Source organism: Magallana gigas, chromosome 9 (assembly GCF_963853765.1).
Source record: "Magallana gigas chromosome 9, xbMagGiga1.1, whole genome shotgun sequence".
Lineage (NCBI taxonomy): Eukaryota > Metazoa > Mollusca > Bivalvia > Ostreida > Ostreidae > Magallana > Magallana gigas.
The window spans coordinates 14,795,917-14,810,769 of record NC_088861.1 but is presented as its reverse complement, the minus strand read 5'-3'; the positions used below and the strand labels follow the sequence as shown (position 1 = coordinate 14,810,769).

The 14,853-nt window shown below is 30.1% G+C and overlaps 2 long non-coding RNA genes across 2 annotated transcripts; one reads left to right on the top strand and one right to left on the bottom strand.

Moving 5' to 3' along the window:
- Window positions 1–814: 814 nt before the first annotated feature.
- Window positions 815–2,020, bottom strand: LOC136271223 (uncharacterized). The gene is made up of 2 exons (XR_010709109.1): window positions 1,821–2,020; window positions 815–1,695 (listed from the first exon to the last, which is right to left on the bottom strand). It is a non-coding gene; the product is annotated as an uncharacterized lncRNA (long non-coding RNA).
- On the top strand, window positions 1,259–6,899 carry LOC117692291 (uncharacterized). The gene is made up of 2 exons (XR_010709112.1): window positions 1,259–1,443; window positions 6,247–6,899. It is a non-coding gene; the product is annotated as an uncharacterized lncRNA (long non-coding RNA).
- Window positions 6,900–14,853: the final 7,954 nt, after the last annotated feature.

Genomic DNA, 14,853 nt, shown 5'->3' with positions numbered 1-14,853 from the left:
ATTAGTTGAACCCTCTGAATCTATTTACTTTACTTTGGAGAATGCGCGCAAGCGTTATAATTTATCTTACCTGTATAAAAGAAGAGGCAGAAAGACAGCTTCCAGATGACTACTGGAGAGCTGTGTTTCCTGCACCCCTATTTTATACGCACGGACACTGCGCTACAACATTCTCCTCCTAATAAGTAAATGCGATCAAGTGCATACTAATGATCTGACGTACCGTGGTCAGTAGTAGCATTTTGTTTAGATTTCTGACCCGGCGTCGATAGGCTCATCACTGGACTTAATAACACATTTCTCCATGAACATATATAAACATACGCTATATCTAACGCATGTACTTTAACCAATTTCTATAGAATTTCCGTTATGATAGACGACCCGAGGCGGATTGAATTAAGTGGTTCATTAGGTCGGATGCTTTTTAAATAGTATATATCCGCCCTTAAACCCAAAAAACCTCTCTTATATGTAAATGTAAAATATTGTATGCTCTTTCTATGTCTTGTGAGAGGTTAACTGACGCCTAACTTCTTATGGTCGCGTTCTTAAAATGTTTCAGATCTGTTCGCAGTTGAATGGTAAGAGACTCTTGTTCCAAAAGCCAAATCATGACACACTAACTCAATCATTGTTTTTAAACATTTAATAAACGTCTTATATAGCCACAAAGACAAAACTATCTTTTAAATTATATCTTCACTATGACGCAACAAGACGTTTTTACATTTTTCTTCCACAACTCGATTTCCAATATATATCAATATATGCTACAGTAAGCGGGTAGAAAAACAATATTTTATTGCGACAATATATCTATTCTTACAATATTTTCAATGGAAAATAACAATAACAGACTGTCAACCATCCCAAAAGTCCATAAAATGAAATACATATTTACAGCAGAGCAATACAGGCCTCTAAAAAGATAGAGGTGGGATCAGGTCCTTAGGAGGAGTAAGCATCCACTGTTAACCGGTCGCACCAACTGTGTGCTCCTTGTCACAACATAAATAAATAACATCATTTTTAGGCATATAAATCAGAGAACATTGTATTAAACTAATCAAGAGGCAAATCACAAAAAAGAAATTAAAATTTATCCAAGATTCTGCATACAAAAGGCAAAATTTGTTTTTGATTATTTTGCATGAAATAATAAAATGAGCAGAACAACAGAGCACACACACAACAAACAACAGAAAATCATATCAAAGAATTTTTGGCATTCATAGTCATTAGATGCAGTGTTGAACGTTTTCTTGTTATTTTCTCTTTCGTCGATTAGTTTGATCACCCGTATGTAAGACTCAAAGATGCCATAAACAGCTTTTGCTATCTGAACCCACGATATCAAATGCGTAGTATGACCAGCCACGGCAATAGCAAGGATGATCTGAGGGAAATCTTCGGTGACGGTTGACAGCAACGAAAGACACGGTGAGCACTCGTTTTCTTTGTCTTCATCGTTACAAAGATCATAACAAAGGCTGATAAAGGTTAGGAAATATAATATGGTTCCCCAAATAGCAAACCCTAAGATCCAATGTCTTTCGTCTACATTTTGGGAACTTTTGTTGATTTCGTAAAAGAAATCCCAATCCAAAAAAAGATCGATTGTTTCAGAAACAATCATAAAAAAGACAAAGCAGTTTGTATCACCGCTTCGCATGCTGTTCAAAGACTATACTCCTAGAAGAATTGTAAAAATAAGATGATTTCAAACATTTCTAAAACTTTAATGTACGTATTATCGCTATAGGAACGATATAATTAAAAAAAAAACATCAATAAATTGCGATAGTGTACAAACTTACCACTACAAGACAAATAAGAAATAATATAGAACGAAAATGATTCACTTTCTGTTTGCTCTTAAAGTAAGGCACATTTTCTAAAATTCTTCACTGCGAGCTATTTAAAGATAATCTATTTCTAGACACAGGGTTTGAAGTCAAGTAAAAATAGCACATCATACTAATTATAAAGAGTTTTGTTAAACTAAGCAGTTTGTTTAAAATAGGATTAATATAACGCTAGTCTCGACTTAAGTCTATACGTAATACTTATTGTTTTATTCTGTTGGTATACTTTTGTAAGTTGCAAATAATACAATGCAATTTCCTTCATACTTTAAAGTCAACCACATCATATTTATATAGCATTTGTTCATTATATTTTTGACATAAGATGTTTATAGATTTAGCAACACACTAATTATAATATGTTACATAATTATTAAGGTATCTTACTCCTCGCATTATGATTTCATTGTGCAGATATTATATTTAAACGAACATGGTTTTATTTATTTAATCATCACAGAAAGATTAATATTTTTGATTAAACATTCATTAAAAATCCGTTTGAATACAAGAAACAAGTTTTTTTTTTTTTTTTGTTTTTTTTTTTGGGGGGGGGGGGGGCTTTTTTTTCGTGCGAAAGGTTTTTTAGACGAAAATGACAAAAACAAGCAATTTTATTAAATTTAAATATTTTTCATTTTTTTATATTGTCTTCATTATTCACATTTTAAGCTATGATAGGATTGTAACATATTCTATAGGTTCAGTGTGACATGTACAAAATTATATCTTGAGAGAGTGATCAACGTTTAGTATAAAATCATGCAACTATATATAAAATGCCTGAATTTTTTTAGCCAAATTTTTCGAAAATGTTAAATTTGAAGCCCTATTTCTAAAATTTGACATCACTGACCCCCGTGTTTTATTTTGTCAAAAAATGATACTGAATACATATCTAGGTAAAACTGGATAATTCTTATGAAATTCTTGATATTCAAAATGTTTTTATTCCAAACCAAATTGTAACTATTAAAGAAATTGTCTATTTTAAGTGCAAAAAGGTCACAAAAAAGTACATGCAGCTTCCAACATAATTTTTTTTTATAATCCCATTATTCAGTGTGACTATTGTGTAAAATTAAACAATATTGGAAGAAATAAATTTGCTTAATCACCAATTATGACAACAGATCAAAATAAGGCTGAAATTTCATTTTAGGTGCGAAAAAGTCAAACTAAATGGGCCATAACTCAGAGGGATGAATACTGACCCCCCCCCCCCACCCCCAACATATTATCTTTGTATTTTCTAAGCATGTTTTGTCTAAAGATTTCAATTATATGCCTCTCAATAATGTCTTGCTACAATAACATTGAGGAGTGTGATACCTTAATATGCATTAAATCATTTATGAAAAGTAAAAGACCCATTTTCTTCACATGCACAGCAAAGAAAACAGATACAGAAAAAATATAACATATATTTACATATATTTACATCGTGTCTGCATAAAATGAGATTGAAAAGAGCTTCAGTTATTTCGTGAATGTCTACAGTTTATCGCTGAAGTTGGAATTACCCATCAAATCTAATAAAATATTAAGGGAGATGTTGTCAAAAGGCAGGAATATTCCTCAAACCAAGAGGGACATTTAAATATATGTACTAGTTACGCATTAAAGTCTTTCCTAAATATAGATATAAAACAGGGCTGCGTATACGACTGTTTAAATATAGCGGGCATGCCCTGTATGAAGAATAAACACATATTATTTGCACATTTCCATCAATTATGTCAACCGCCACTATAGACATATTGATAGGAGTGTTGTTAACATTAACAAAAATAATTCGATTTCTACTTTACGTGTGAACATGAGGTGAAGTAAACTTTTTTCCACATACACCAATTATTTACGTGTATACTTTTGAAACACGAGCGTTTCACAATGTTTTGATATATATATATATATATATATATATATATATATATATATATATATATATATATATATATATATATATATATATATATATATATATATATTCAAAGAAGTCTAGGGAAATCCTGTCACTATTAATAGATGTAAAAAAAAAAATACAGACTGCTGACGTAACTTAATTGCTTAGTTGCGTCTGGCATGTAAAATATTTGTGATCGATTTCAAATTTCCATTTATCATTGTTTCTTGTAAATATGATTAGATTATTATTTTATTTTTTTGCGTTTGACAAATAAAACCTTTCGCGCAGATATGAATAAGTCTTAAGTTCGCATATCTAGCATGTGACCTCCCCCCCCCCCCCCAAAAAAAAAAATAGTAATAGAGATAGTATTTTGCCATATACTTAACCGATCTCTAAGAAATCAAACTGCACGTAGGATCTTACATATACATGTATTATCAAACTGTCAGATTTTATTTGTCTAAATAAAAATATCTACCTTCAAGAAAATTCAAGTTATCAAAGTGACATTGCAATTTTTTCTAAAGCAAGAATTTTTTACTAGAAATTTTCAAAGCCGGGAATGATGAATCCAACTATGTGCTTCTCATTACTGTTTGAGCTTTAATGTATAATTCAACTGAATCTATCCGAAAATATATTATTGAAATGTTAATAACTAAATGATAAGAAATGTTAAAGAACAAAGAAAGAAAGAAATTGAGAAGGAACCAAAATCGATAATCTTTCATCAAGGACGGGTATTCACGGACCATTTCATTTTATTGATAGAAAGCTTTTGAACTTATTACGGCTGCATTCATTTTAAAATTCAATACGTTCTGAACATAAATAGGGAACTTAGATAGGTAGCAACAGAATAAACATTACCATTTTGATTTTGTAGAATAAACTTTGGGCTACATTTTAATGCACTTTCATACACATGTCGATAAATATATACATGGGAATTTCAAATCTCAAAATAGAAGATTCATCCACGTGTGTACAAGCCTATAAAAAGGGGAAAATGCAGAAATCTTCATAATTGCATTTTGGTGTGGAAGAAAAAGATATTATCAAATCCAAGGTGAGTCAATTGCTTCCCATCTCGTCTGGTTAAATTCCTATATAATTTAAATAGGCATGTAAACAAAGAAACACTTCGTTGTGATATAAGTTATAAGAATAACATATTGTACTCAGCGCTAGCCATAGAACAATTAGTTACATAGATAAAATGAAAACAAGTTGCTGTCCTTTAAAAAAGGACTACAATACGTGGACCATTTGCATGTGTTTCCAACGAAAACGTGAAAGCCTTGAGATTATCAGAGATTCCGCCGGCTCTAGCCCCCCACTAAATTTGTACGTTGTATTAAGTATACATGTATGTATAGCCCTGACTTTTTATCTCAGAATTGAAAGAGTTCATACTTCTAAAATAATTATGATCTATCTATGAATGAAGATTGCATGTATAGTATCAGGCATTCGGCGAATTCTACTATTTGCGCACACATTACGATTCGCACTACTTTGTTAACTATGCAGTGACAGCTTTGTGTAAATTAAACATTTCATATTTTGATGCATTTTTCTGGAGATTTTAACTTTTACACAGTGACATAATTATTCAATCATACTTAAATGCTTAAAAAATTTTAATCGGGAAGTACTCTAGCCTCGCCTACTATAAAAGTAAAGTTAAGTTACATGTGTATTCGGAAAACAACAAAACATTGCAAATTATGCTATTTGATGCATGTTGTAGTTTCGGCATAACATTAACTTATTTCATAATACTGATAGTTCATATCACATGCCAATCATTTCTGTACTGTTTACCGACAACATTACAATTACAGCGCCTTTGAACTTATGCACACATATGGCACGGAATCCTGATCCCGATTCAGATAAACGTGTGCTAACCTGGTTCCCTGAGCTACCCATTACGCACAGGAACCAGGCTAGCTCATGCGCAGGCTGAATTTTCCCCATAGCATCCGGTTTAACCTCGCTTATATATTTTCTGCGTGGACCTCAGGGTCCACGCAACAATCGTCTTTTTTATTCAATTTAAATAGATTAAATAGATATAGACACATTTTTACATTTTTTATATATCGATGTAAATCTTATAACCTAAAAAATTAGAATCTAGCATTAGTACACAATTGTTACTTATTCATTTTCTTTCTTTTAATTACGATTTTAATTTACGATATAAAAAACTAATTTAACTTTTCTCTTTTGGATAGCAAACGTATGGAGCAATGTTTGGTTTCTGTACGAAAAATGATTAGAATTAGAAATTTCGCGCCATTCCTTTAAAATAAATGAAGTCTATAGATCGAAAATGCTAAGAGAATTTTACTGTGTTTCTCATGTTTAAACAAACTAAGAATTTATGAAGAAAAATAATATAATAAAAAAATCCCTCCAAATTACATGATTGACACATTTTATAATTTACTTTTGCAGATATGGAGTGCTGTTAAGTGTTTCTGTTTCTGTTTACCCTGACTTTGGAGTTGATAGATCTGGTGTTGGACTGGGAGTTTTACTACGAGATCAGCAAAACAGATGAGGTGAACTATGAAGTGCAAACTAGCATCCTCGCTTTTGCCATCGTTGGGTCTTTTCTATTTTTCTTAATAGTTGCCAACAAAATTGAATTGTTCTGTTGCAACGAAAATGGTGACGACGAAGAAGAGGACGCGTGTTCGATTGGACTCTCCTTACTATCAACGATCATTGAGGACATTCCTCAAATTGTTTTAGCTATCATTGTTGCCTTGACGACAAAAGAACTTGTGTCTCCAGTACAGATTGCAAAAGCTGGGTACGCAATATTAGAGCCTTTCATTCAAATTGTAATGAATGCTGTGGAAATCAACGAGATAAACAAACACTACAAACCAAATAACGGGCGAAAAAACTGCAAAATCGTTGAAATTTTCATCAGTATCATTCTTATGATATGTTCTATTACTCTGCTCATCAATTTGATAAAGCCTTTAGAACATTACATCAATTTGTAAAGAAGAATATATGTTTTGTTTTTCTTCTTACTTAAAATTTACATGCATATATATGTGTACAAAATATTTTGTATTAAATTGTAAAACCAATTATGTCATTGACGTTATTGCCATTTAAAAAAAATTGGTTTAATGTTAAAGTTATTGCTTTTTTCTTCAACAAATTTAAAGTCTGAGAAACTACAATTCGTATCATGCATCTGATGAAGTATGTATATGTTTCCAAATAGAAATATGATCTTATCAATTACAAAGCAGCATAATACAATAGGCTAATTTACCATTGTTAACTCAAATACAACAATTATTTTATAAGCGTACATAGTCTATTTGAATTCAATTCCTAAAAGTACGTTTACTCGAAGGTGCAAAATTTGCACTATCAGGAACGAAAAACCACTCAATTGTATATTGTAACCCTACCATTGTTGTGCAATTATTTACTTTAGGATAACTTTGTCAAAGACATAGTTACTTTTCAAGCCAGTGAATCTAATATCCGTGAAAATAGTTTACTTATTATACATGTACATTTAAAAAACAATTTTGAACTCAAAGATTAGAATTGATTTATTCCTGAATTACTGCATTCATTTTAAAAATGTTACCCATTTTATATTGAATAAAAAAATGAATAATAGAAACTCTTTATCACTGGATGTTTAAAGCTACTTTATTTTTTGGACTTTGGTGGTATTAATAAAAAATATAGTGGGGTGTCGATGATTCTTAAAAGAAATCTGTCTGCTTATTGCTAACAATGTTAGGTCAAATTTATTATTATTTAATCTCGATGAAAGTTCTCATATTACTGCTATTGCATACTCTTTCATTGAAACACAAATAATTGAACTACCCTTAATAAATCCAGATAAAAGTTTGGATTTCTGTCTCATTATCAACAGAAAATCTGCAACTATTTTCTTTTTTTTAACGATGGCATTGGTTGTCATTCTCTGAAATAAATCAAAGCTTTCGCTTTCGCTTTTGATTCAAAGAATCTGGGGAAATCCTGTCACTATTAATAGATGTCAAGAAAATACAGACTGCTGACGTAACAAAATTGCTTAGTTGCGTCTGGCATGTAAAATATTTGTGATCAATTTCCAATTTCTATTTATCATTGTTTCTTGTAAATATGATGATTCCTTGCGTTTGACAAATAAAACCTTTCGCGCAGATATGAATAAGTCTGATGTTGGCATATCTAGCATGTGACCCCCCCCCCCCCAATCACCCCCCCCCCAAAAAAAAATCCCACATATGGTGCATATTAAAAGTTGTGTTTAGATAGTAATATTGTATGCAAAAAATTAAAATCCATCCGTAAAGCCTTGATTAAATTTCAATTATTTTGCATAGAAATAGTATTTTGCGATATATTTAACCGATCTCTAAGAAATTAAACTACACGTAGGATCTTACATATACATGTATTATTAAATAAGGTTTAATTTGTCTAAATAAAAATATCTACCCCCAAGAAAATTCAATTTTTAAAAGTAACATTGCAATTTTTCCTAAAGCAAGAGTTTTTTGCTAGAAACTTGAAGATTTAAAACCAAATTTATTTATTTTCAAAGCCGGGAATGATTAATCCAGCTAAGCGCTTCTCATTACGTTTTGAGCTTTAATGCAATAAACAAACTAAATCTTTTCGAAATGATATTATTGAAATGTTAATAACTAAATGATAAGAAATATAAAAGAACAAAGAAAGAAAAAAATGAGAAGGAACAAAAATCGATATATCTTTCATCAAGTACGTGTATTCATGGACAATTTCATTTAATTGGTAGAGAGCATTTGAATTAACTACGGTTGCATTCATTTTAAAATTCAATACGTCCTGAACATAAATAGGGAACTTGAATAGGAAGGAACAGAATAAACATTAGCATTTTGATTTTGTAGAATAAACTTTGGGCTATGTCTAAAGTCTGTATGTGTATGTGTTTGTTTCTGAGAAAATACAATACGCATCATGCATCTGATGAAGTGTGTATATGTTTCCAAATGGACAATTTTAACTTATTTATTACAAAGCAATAAAGAACAATATACTTATTCAATATTGTTCACTCGAATGCAATCATTATTTAGAAAGCGTACATATTCTAAATGAATTCAAATTCCTAATAATAGGGAACGAACACAAATAGTTAATCTTAACAAAACAAACAAGGAAAGGCGCTGAAATATAAGTAGGGCAAACAATTCTACTGTCTTGTAAAAATAGCATTGTCTTGCTAGCCACCCCCTTAATAGAAAAAAAACAAATATATATCAGTAGAAATGCCAATGACAAAATAATTTTTTTATCAATAAGCTTATTAAAGATAATGTTCACATTCGTTAGCATTAAATATACAATAAACTTGCAAAAATGTCATAAGTTAAACTTGATTAAGGTCATATTTCTATTATCAATTCTTGGAGAAACAGTCGTTTTCCGGGTTTATAGGATCATAGATTTGGTATATGGGAAGGATTTTCCAAAAGAGTGCAATAAACTATTATACAAAATGGGTTCCCGCAACCTTTTTGCACTATTTAGGTGTACAAACAGGTGTACAAACATTGTCCTTTGCTGAATTCTGATATCTGTGCTTTGATCTCGCCATCAAGTGCTACCAATAGAAAATATATTCTGTGAATTTTATTTCACACATTTTAAATTTTTTTAAAAATCTGAAAGAAGATTAAATTATATATTATTTCATAGCTTATATCGGTATCGTGAGATGAAACAGGAATAGAAAAAAAAAGTTGACCTGTGTTTTGACTTACTCTGAAAATTTTGAATCCTATTAATAGAGGAAGAGTAAAGACAAAAGAACATTTTCAAATTTAAAAGCTTGCATATTTGAATTCTGAATATTTTTCATGATGGTTTATGACTAATGATATCGTATCTGAAATTTGAATGTAGATTTGATAGGTAATCTGTTACAGACTTCCTAAGGTACATTAGTAAGATATAGAATATCTGATACCATTTACTCTTTGAATAATTTTTGATTAAATGTATTTATCAAGAAATCAAATGCATTTTCATAAATGAATATGATGTAAATTTTCACTCAGCAAATTACACAGATATTCATTAGTTTATTACCAGTTGAGCTTTGTTTATTTACACAGCAAAGAAGAAGGTACAGTTTCCTTCAATATTTGCCCTAAAAATCAAAAGTTGTTTAAATCTCATAAAAACACATATGCCATCTTGAACATGTGTGTATATAAAGTACTAAGTTATACATCACTTTTATCTTGTTTCAAAAAATTATTATGACTTCAAAACATCATATTTTTAATATAATATTTTTTAAAAATGATTAAAAAATGGCACATTTTCTCATAGTTTTTCGAACAGGAAAATGTGTCCGCAGCCGTCGCCCACAACGAAATTAATATTATTTAGGTGATATCAAATGATAAAGTTATGTAATTTCGATCATTGGCGACAGCTGCGGGCATTTTTTTCTACAAAAAAAACCCAAAACGGTCTTCTGCTCATTTTTATAAAAATTACGGGAAAATGCACAATTGGTGACGTCACAATTAACATTTTGAAAGTAAAATCAGGTAACTGTTTATAGATTCTTAGTTTTTGTATATTTTTGTGTAAATAAACGTTTCATTTCAATTTCTAATCATATTTTTAAAAGTCACTCCAAAACAGAACCAAATATTACTAAAACTGTACCTAGTTCTTTAAAGAAAGTGTTCCAAATGACGTCTTTTTTTAATGAATGACAACATCAAATAGATGAATACAATTCCTCACAACAGCCACTGTACATTTTATGCCATTGTTAATTGATATGCAAGGTATGAAAATAAGACTCGTGCCATGTTTTTGTTCATTTGATTAACTATATGGTTTTAGATTTGTTTAAATCAATACTTTTCCTATTTGCTATTTGTTTCGAAGACGTATTGTAGTTTTTAATTTTTACACATTCATGTTTCGATTAAACCACGTATTTCCTATTCAGGGCTCAACGTGTAAGCAATACCATGATCTGTGCTGTGTTTTTGTGAATTTTTTAAGCTATATTAAAACACATATTGGTTTGTTTGTCCAAAGTTTATAAAAGATCAATTGTAAATAATGTATTGGGGAAGGAATAAATCTCCATACCAAATTTTAAAAAAAGAATTACTGATAAATGCTCTATACAATTTGAGTTTAGCAAATATTTTTTCACTTATGTCAAATCATAAACCATGGGAATATTCCTAATGAAGATATTGAGAAAAAGAGTAAGTCTATCGATTAACATAAAAAAATGATAAAGTAAGAAAACCTTTTATCGAAGTAGTTAAATCACCAGTAAAAATAAGTTTTCCAACTGATTTCTAAAAATTACTTTCGCTTTCGAAAAATAACCTAGGTAAATGGAAAAACCTTTTCCAAAAATCGATTTAAGATGCACATGTTCTGAAATAGACATTTTAACCAAAACGCCGATTCCATCTCCAGGAGTTTATCAGAGCACATCGAAGCGGTAAGGGATTTACATTCTATTTTATCATTTTAATTGCTATATCATTTTTTAATTAACCTGAAAGTATTTAAAAACATGTCATTATATTGAATACCACACTGCTTAACTGTGTGTCATAATTTTCCAGCTGAACAGATGCACAATGGCCAGCTGTTCAAGAATTTGCCTCTTTATTTTGACCCTCATTTTAGAGGTAGCGGATCTATTCTTGGATTGGGATTTTTACGTCGAAATCAGCAGAACAGGCAAAATAGAAAATGATATAAAAAACAGCATTCTTGGATTCGCCATTTTTGGAACCATTTTGTTTATGTGTACATTCATTTACAAGTTTTATGGAATGTGTAACAGCAACGATAATGAGAGAAAAGAAGAGAATGGCACATGTGCATCTGTACTTTCGTTGATGTCTACCTTGTTTGAGGATTTACCCCAGATCATATTGGCACTGTACGTAGCATTTCATACAAAAGATTTGTTGTCACGTGTCCAGATTGCAAAAGCTTGCTATGGAATAGCTGAACCCATTTTCTGGCTGATTTTCTATGCCTGTCATTATCATCGAATAAAGAATAACTCTGGGGACAGAATCACTTTCAGCATGGTTTGTAAGGTGACGGAAATAGTTTTAAGTTGTGTTCTCATCATTTGTTCGTTAGTTTTATTGATAGATTTACTTTCTACTCATCTGTAAAACTTGCATTTTATAAAATGTGGAAACAAATCACGAACTTTTTTTATCACATGCTTTCAGTTACCATAAGAATGATGTTGAAATTTATGTATTGTGGTCTTTTTTTAGGATCGTTTTATGGCAATAACAAGTAATTCCATATCAGGAATCCAGCATCTGTCACTTTTTGTACACATATTTTGTTTTGCACAAATTCGGACCCACCGGCTTTATGTGAATCTTTTTTTTTTTACATATTCAATTATAAAGTAACATTATTTTGATGTCTCTACCTTGAAATGTTGTATGACATATACGGTCACATTTTGATTATACTTATTGTTTTCTTTATTCACATTTATATTTAATTCGAAAATGTATTTTATAGAACAGTTACATTGTAAGTCATTAATTTTAAGTTTAGAGAGCATCAGAAAAGAGGGATATATATGCATATTTTGAGTAATACATGTATGTCTACTTACTTTAAATGTTAGATATTATCAATTTAAACAATAACTCTTTTAGTTTATAAACTCTTATAGTACGTTGGTTTTAAATTGATAAATTCTAAACTTTTGATGTCACATACATATAACAAGGTTGACTTATAACATTTTTAACATTAACTACTGAAAACTTGGGCCTTTTATGTTTATAAAAAATGAATTGTTGTTTAATAAATTACTGAATGTATTTTCGTAATGGATATCTTTACAGCATATTAAACATGTTTAAACATATGCGGAAATTTCTTTGTTGATAAAATATCTGGTAAGTATATGTTATTTTGCTATCAATCATCTACATGTATATCATTGCACCATTATCTTCTTCCGTCCCGTCCATGATATTAGTTAAGCATTTTGTCATTAGTTTCAAGCTTAATCTTGGTTCTTCTGTTTTGTGTTGTTGAAGCCTACATGATTGTAACAATGAGATTCAGCAAAAAATCAATTTATTAGAAATAAAACACGGCATTCTGTTTTGTTCTTATAAAATATTTAAGATAAGCTTAAAATGTTTTAATATTCGTTAAAAGAAAAATAAGGTATATTAGATGGGTTAAATGTTAATTAAGCATTCTTCTTCTAGCATTCTTACTTCAACGAATTAATACGTTCACGAAATAATTGAAGCCAATTTCAAATCGTTTCATGCAAACAAAATGTAAATACATGTTACATGTATATCTATTACGTTTATTCGGTATCTGCTTTTGTGCTGCATGTGAGCGAAACAGGTTTATTACGTTCATTAACTGATTCAACGCTTTCTAAACTATATCATATAACAATTTGTTTCTTCATGTAGAAACATTACATGTCCAAAAAGGAAAAATGATGAAAAATGCAATTTACATTTGGCACATGTATAGCAAAACAATTTTATGCGTTGAATGAAATGTTTGAAGGTAATATCATTTTTAATTCGTAAACCTACATAAACATAATCTACATATATGTCAAAAGAATAAAACAGTAAATACAACTTATAAACTAAATTTAGAGACTAGCTTTATATAACAAAACGGTCGAATAAACAGAACTCTTTGAAAGGATTTTTTTTATATATAAAGTGAGTCATGTGCTATTTGTACCTAACATATAAAACCTTGTGTCTAGAAATATATAATCTATAAATGGTTCGCAGCAAAGTATTTTCTGAAAATTGCCTCGCTGAAAGAACCTTAAGCAAGGGATACATTTTGGTGAAAAATCTTGTGTCTTGTTAGTCTTGTAGAGGTAAGTTTGTACTTCAAACAATAACTGATGGTTATTATTATATGTATATCGATAACAAGAAATATTGATTTAGACACGTAAACGCGTTTTTAACAATTCAAGGGATAATACGCCCAGTATTGTAGCATAAATTTTTAAGTCAGGTATTTTTCATATTTTATCTAGGAAATCGAAGATTGAACAGGATGCGCAACGAGGATACAAATTGCTGCATCTTTTTTATGATTGTTTCTGAAACAATCGATCTTATTTTGGATTGGGATTTCGTTTACGAAATTAACAAAAGTTCTGAAAATGTAGACGAGAGTTCAAAACAATGGATCTTAGGGTTTGCCATTTGGAGAACCATATTTTATTTCCTGACCTTTTTATGTCTATGTTGTGATCTGTGTAACGATGAAGACAAAGAAAACTTCTGCTCATCGTCGCTTTCGTTGCTGTCAACCGTCACCGAAGATTTCCCTCAGATTATCCTTGCTATTGTCGTTGCTAGGCATACTACGCATTTAATATCATTAGTTCAGATAGCAAAAGCTGTTTATGGATTGATTGAGCCTTTTATTCGGGCGCTAAAACTTTCCAAAGAAAGAGAAAAGAGCAAGAAAAAGTTCAGCACTGCATCTCATGACTATGAATGCAAAAAATTCTTTGATATAATCTTTTGTATGTTGTTGTGTGTGTGCTCTATTGCTCTTTTCGTAGTTTTAATGTTGCCTGCAAATTGATCCAAAGGAAAATTTCGCGAGACGTATAAAAGCTGTAGTATGCATAATCTTGAATATAATTCATATTCTACATTCTGATTCGCCTTTTGATTTGCTTTATACAATGCTATCTGCTTTCTATGACTATAAATACTGAAATGGTGTTATTTATGAAATATGTTGTAAATAGTGATACATATTGTCGCAAATATCTACAAGATTTATTAAACTACTAATGTTAATTTATAAGATTTTTTTTCTTCATGCTTAACATTTAAATATATATATATATATATATATATATATATATATATATATATATATATATATATATATATATATATATATATATATATATATATATATATATATATAGACTCTAGTTATGGAAGAAAAATGTACTAAAAAAGA